Source organism: Corylus avellana, chromosome ca1, assembly GCF_901000735.1.
Source record: "Corylus avellana chromosome ca1, CavTom2PMs-1.0".
Classification (NCBI taxonomy): domain Eukaryota; kingdom Viridiplantae; phylum Streptophyta; class Magnoliopsida; order Fagales; family Betulaceae; genus Corylus; species Corylus avellana.
Window position 1 is genome coordinate 49,047,540 of NC_081541.1, and position 6,765 is coordinate 49,054,304.

Below are 6,765 nucleotides of genomic sequence, written 5' to 3' on the forward strand. Positions count from 1 at the left end.
TAAAACTCCACCTCCTTTTTAACTTCCTTTGGCAAACAAGCCCATGCAAAGTACAACTTTGAAAGTAATTAGTATATGAGCTTTTGTAATTCTCTCTTGTAAATATAGGGAATAATGGGGCTGATTTGGCGAGAGACACTAAAAGACGCATACTATTCATCAATTTTTTCAACTTCCAACATTTTTTCTTGACATTACATTAATTATTTTCAAATAAAAAAAATTATTATAAAACAAATTTTTTTATACAAAACATTTTTATTTTTTTCACATCACTTAAATCTTATTACAATTTTAAGCCACCTAAAAGCCAAAGGTCATTCCCGAACAAGCCTCATGATATTCGTCAGTAGCAGCCTTAGAAGTCTAAGATTTATAATTGTATCAAAATTTGGGAAGCTATTTAGGTTAAGCATCATGGGGTTGAGGAGAGGTGCTACACTACCTTTGTTTTTTTCAAAAGGTATTTTCAAATGATGTATCGTGCCGGAGATTTAGTATTTTAGAAAATGTATCATCATCATGTGAGATGGTGATAATCCAACTTCTAAACAATTTTTTTTTTTTTTGAAAAATATAGCATTTCTCCAAAAAAGTAAAGCGGAGTAAACTAGCTTGGCACTCCAATGCTATTCCCTAAGCATGCTTCTTTTCATGGCTCACAATCAAAGACTGTTTTTCTACTCGTTATAGGCTCTTGAAGTGGGGCGTAAATGGTCATGTTGTTGAAAATAATTTTGGATGGTACACAAAATTTTTATAAAATAATTCGAATCTAAAAATTAACAATAAAATAAATAAATTACAAGAGATGAAAAATAAAGTATGAAAAAAATCTTACAATGTTATAAAATCACGTAAGAGCGTTGTCCTTAGAATTTTTTTAAAAACTCATGACGATGCGTTAAACACTCTTCAATGTATAAAAAGAAATTGTTTTTTATAAACGGTCATAAACATTTAAGAGATGGAATGCAAACAGTTAATAAGAAATTCAATGCACTATCTTAAACTCAGAAAAAATAATGAGTTGAAAATATGTTTGTAACACATATATATTACAACAAGGTTAAGTTTTTAATGAAAGTTTATTGAAACAAAAAATGCTACACTCATCAATTTTTCTTTTTTTTTTTTTCTTTTTTCTTTCAAAAAATTGGTTTCTAAGTAACATGTCACCATCCTATGAGATGGTGATATATTTCTCAAATTAATAAACTCAAGCCGGCATTGCACTCAATATACTAAAAATACTCCCAACCATTACAGGTCATGAAGTCTCATTACAAGGCATTTATAAAATAGAAAAACGAAGATTGTAAATCTCTCTCACTTGTTTTGGGATTTGTTTGTAATTTAGGGGTTTTGATGGAAAAAGGCGAAAACTAGATGGCCGTGAGGAAATCACTGGAGAAGCTGAATTTGAATTCCAACTCCAAATCTTCGGGAAAACTCATCACCTTTCAATCCTCTAGTATGTTTTTTTTTTTTTTTTGGGATTTGTTTGTAATTTAGGGGTTTTGATGGAAAAAGGCGAAAACTAGATGGCCGTGAGGAAATCACTGGAGAAGCTGAATTTGAATTCCAACTCCAAATCTTCGGGAAAACTCATCACCTTTCAATCCTCTAGTATGTTTTTTTTTTCTCTCTGCATTGAAATTTAAGCCTATGTGGATGCTTTTTCTTTCAATAAATTATTTGACCATTAGGCTTCGGCTGGTCTAGGGTGGCCAAAGCCACCCCTGGCCCAACGGGTGTGGTTCGGTCACCCCCAAGGGTCAACCCATTAATTTTTTTTTTTTTTTTGGCCCTTGAGGGGGCCAGACCACCCCCAAGAGCTTATGGGAGTGGTTCAGCCACCCTTGGCTGGCTCCCCTATGGCCAAGATGGCCATTATTTTTTTATTAATTTTTTTTATATTTTTTTTTAATGTTAAATATTATTTTATTATTATTTTTTATTAGTGAGACACATGTTCCATTTGTAGCTCTAGCCATGACCTGGATACTCTCCAGGAGAGGATCCCCTCTTCCGGATCCATCAAGCCACATACCATTATAGAACCAAAACATTAAATCTTAAAACTAATGTTTTGCATTCTAGAAAACAAATGGATAATGCTTCTCATTCCTAGTTTAATCTATTGGAAATATTCAAAACATTTATGGTAAGTCGTCATTGGTTTCAATGAAATTGTAGCTCATTCAATCGCACAACCGCTTAATTGAGATTCAAGAATAATAACCAAAGTAACACACTCCTGTATTCAACAACTTTTATAGGTTCATAAAATTTATAATACAAATGTGAAATTATGTGAAGATCACTAACATTTACATAAATTTTACCACTTAATCAAGAATACTAATCATAGGAAAACAATGAAATCATAGCCCTATAAGCAATTGGTATGGGCATCCAGATTTACAACAAAAATCTATATGTAGTGCCGAAAAAATAAGTCCTCCTAAACTTGATATATGTACATCCCCCAAGAATGCAATCCGAATGAGCAAGACAACTAAAATCTGCACAATAGTAAAACCAATGATTTGGATTTCTTTATTCTTCATAAATATCACAATAATATTCCTCACTAAAATTATCTTCAACTTTATGACAAAATATGAACTATTGTTAGTATAATCCGTATCTTTTTAAACGAGATTTTAAATATGCTAAAGCACCGGGTAGCATAAGATACAGACCATATGAACAACAATTCACACTTTATTATAAAGATGAAACTAATTCCGATGATGAATATTATTGTGATATTTGTGAAGAAGAAAGAGATCCAAAGCACTGGTTTTACTATTGTGCAGATCTCAGTTTTCCTGCTCATCCCGATTGCATTCTTGGGGAATGTCCATATATCAAGTTTGGGAGGACTTATTCATTCAACATGCACGAACATTCCCTCACCGAAATCTTCAATCTTCAAATTTGAAGAGGTACCAACTCCTTCAATCACGTAAAAGATAGATAGTGCCCGAGTGAAAGAGAATGCATACCATGTTTGAGAGATAAATGAGAACCCTAAGAAACCTATACTCTCAGAAAGATAGTATGGGAATATCACTAACTCAAATAAACCACCCTAAGAAACCTATACTCTCAGAAAGATAGTATGGGAATATCACTAACTCAAATAAACCACCCTTGGGAATCCTCCTCTATTTTCTGTCATCCTCCTCAAGTTTGGAGAGGAGATAATGGTGGTAAAAGTTGCTGCTGATTCCTCAAAGAACCAACCAACAAAATTCCAGAATACTTTAAATCAACTGGCGGATCTGAAATCCCTTGCGTTAGGTCTTGCAGCGGACGCAAAGTATCCAAGAGAGATAAGAATTGCAGAATCAAGAGCCACCCCGCCACTGTATATTTGTGAACAAATAGCACCTATAAAGCATGGTAAAACAAAATATAATTGACCAAGGGAAAAATCAAAGGAAATTTTAATACAAATGAACTAATCCAGAGCAAATCAAGACACCAAGAACATCCTAAAAATTTAACGTAGTTAGACAAGATTAGCTATGTTTCCACGGCAGCAAAAATGATTCTCAAACATTAAACTAATTTTGAGTACAATGTAAAGATATTACCAGGAGAAAATCGGATTCACAATCAAAGAAAGAATAGGATTTTACAGTTTTAATGGATTAGGATTCACAGATCTTGTGGACTCCAACATTTGCTGCTTGTGGGGGTTTTGTTTCTCAATATTATTTGTTTCATCAGTTAGTAAAAACAAGATCCATAACATTTGCCAAGCAGATCGATCAAAAAGGAAACAAAATTTGTTGGAAGACATCAAAATCTGTTCTGGGTCAGTTTCACATCAACTAAAGTACTGATCTAATATTACAATTAAGTAAACCACATTGTTGAGAATCAAATCGGCAGTAAACTAGTGTTCATATGAAACTGTACCTCAAAGATCCTCTTGAAGAAATGAATGGTCAGATCTGCATCGAGCGAACAGAAATCGGACATCCTGATGCTACAATGAGCACGCCGGTGGTTCTGCCGGAAAGTTTAATTTGCTTTCTTCCATGCAAGTGCTTTCCCCTCCCTTCGGATATCCCAATAATGGCTCATGATGTTAAGCCAATCACCGACATCCCCTTGATGAAAAGAGAAGGGGGTGGTCGTAGAATAGATCTCAGCAGGAAGGAGGAGATCCGCCATGGTGAAGATCGAAGAGCCTCTGTTTCAGAGATCTGAGTGTTCGATGCAAAGATGGATGAGATGACCGTTAAATAAGATGAGAGGTTCGGTCCACCGTCACATGTACCCATGTGGATGGTGGAGTATTGTACACGTCTTTAATGATATTGGGCAACGAATCATTCAACCAACCCAATTGCCTTTATCCGACCTTTTTTTTTTTTTTTTTTTTTTTTTTTAATACAACTTTATTGCAACAATAGAACAAGTTACAGAAAAAGACAAAATAAAAATAGAAGAGCAGCAAAATAACCCAATTAAAATAGACTACAAGCACCTTAGAGTTCAAAGAAAATTCAAGAAGGTGAAAGTCACTTGAGAATATAGCTTTTGACGCCCCAACCCACTATAATGGATAAAATCATTGGGAGTAAAAGAACCCTTATAAACTTAGATCTACTAATCTGACTTCCAAAGAAGCCGAACAGACTAAGACATGGTAGCTTAGATCTAGTCTAGCTTTCAAGAAAACTGAATAGACTAAGAAGAGCAAGAATAATAGAAAGGGGATCTCCAACACAGACAAATAGTCTGAAGTCCAAACAGTTTGGGTTAATATGTAAACAACAACATGAAGATAGAAAATAACATAAAAAAATCATAAAACAGCAGCTTCGGCGGAGGAGAGCTTCATGAGAAATCTGTCAAGCGCGTTAGATCCACACGCAGGAGCGTGTAGTCCACGCTCTGGCAGGTGGATGTCGAGGGAGGGAGCGAATGGCAACACCAAGAAGCAGGGATGCCAGTGAGGGTGGTGGTATGACGTGTTGCAGGCTAAAATTGGTGGAGGAAGGAAGATCTAATTTTGAAAAAACCCATCTTCGAAACTTCATAAATCTGGCCGACAATGCAGTGGAGAAGATGACTATCGAGGAGGGTGATATGGCATGTAGAGGAGGCATTAGCTGCATTTTTATGAGGGTCGGGGGTAAATCGTCAAAGACAATAAATAGATCTAGAGAAAACTCTAAAAAGATAAAAGTTGTATCTTTACGACAGAAGCTCAGTAAAAGTAAAAGCCAACAGTAAAAGAGAATGACTCATCCTGAAGCTTTGACGGCTGGGGTGTTTGTAGGGAGAGAGAAGAGAGCGTTTAGGGTTTTTGGATATTTATCGGATTTTTTTTTTTTAATTGAATAAGGAAAAGGGTTACATGGGATGATATTTATCGGACTTGGATAGAGTGCCATTCACTCTCCATATTGCATCTAATTTTGAATAGCTTTTTAATAAAGAGGAATGATTTGTGTTTGATAATGTTTTACTTTTTCTTTTTTCTTTTTCTTTTTAAGGAGATGTCTTCCCTGTTATAGTTAACAAATGTTTTGACATGATATAAATGTGAAAATAATTTATGTTAATAAAACACTTGATCCAAGCAAGCCTCTAGCCCATTTCCAACTATTTTGTTGTTCACTAGCAGTGCACTTCGGTGGACAGTTGTTGTTGGAAGCCTTACTTCCGAAGGCTACCTATTGTACACGAAATCGTTTTTCTTTTAAGAAAAAGAACAAGCATTATGGCTTTTCGGAATATAAGAAGAAGGAATAAAGTGACTATTTATATCCTTTTGTTGATGACTCGAATTGAATCGAAATTCCTAAAGTACACATTATATATATACCCAAAAATTGAAAAATAATAATAATAATAATAATAATAATAATCATAACATCACAACATGGGTGGTCGGCTACCCATAGAATATTAATAATTTTTTATTTTATTTATAAACATAAATTTTGGGATTGAAGAAAAAAAATATAAAATAATAATTTTTTTGGAAACTCCATCTTGTTCCTTTAGACTCATGAATCAAGTCCTAGTTTAAATAAGATGTGAAGGAGCCCGCCCAGCGATCAAACAACATACTTTTACAATTGGAATCCAAACATTATTATATCTTTAAACTAAACATGTTTTCAGTGGGTTTTACATTCTAGAAAACATATGGAATGAGAGCCTTGACGTACATCCTCACTGAAATCTTCAAATTTTGAGAAGTACCATCTCCTAGTGGCATAACTCATTCCCATCAGGTAAAAGATAGTGCCCAGAGTGGAAGAAAATGCATAGGATGTTTGAGAGATAAATGAGATCCCTAAGAAACCTATAATTTCAAAAAGATAATGTGGGCAAATCACAAAGTCAAATAAACCACCCTCGGGAATTCTGTATTCTCGCTCACCCTCTCCCCTCAGTTTGGAGAGGAGGAAATGGTGGTAGAAGTTGCCACTGATTCCTATAAGAAACAGTAAAATTCCAGGATACTTCAAACCAACTGGTGGCTCTGAAATCCCTTGTGTTAGGTGTTGGGCGTAGATCATGCTTGCAGTGGACACAAAGTACCCAGGGAGATAAGAATTGCAGAATCAAGAACCGTCCCACCACTGTATTTGTGAACAAATAGCACCTATAAAACATGGTAAAACAGAACATATTTGATCATTAATTGGCCGTCATGATCCACAGCACAAGCACAACATATAAAAAATAATAGCAAAGAGGAAGATCAAAAATCAAGACATGGAG

General features: G+C 34.8%; 1 long non-coding RNA gene and 1 pseudogene across 1 annotated transcript; both read right to left on the reverse strand.

The window, feature by feature from the left end:
* Positions 1-2,238: 2,238 nt before the first annotated feature.
* On the reverse strand, positions 2,239-4,300 carry LOC132162893 (uncharacterized). Its single transcript, XR_009438270.1, has 2 exons — positions 3,937-4,300; positions 2,239-3,402 (listed from the first exon to the last, which is right to left on the reverse strand). It is a non-coding gene; the product is annotated as an uncharacterized LOC132162893 (long non-coding RNA).
* A 1,872-nt stretch (positions 4,301-6,172) lies between these two features.
* LOC132174148 (uncharacterized) overlaps positions 6,173-6,765 on the reverse strand; it is a 2,113-nt pseudogene continuing 1,520 nt past the window's right edge.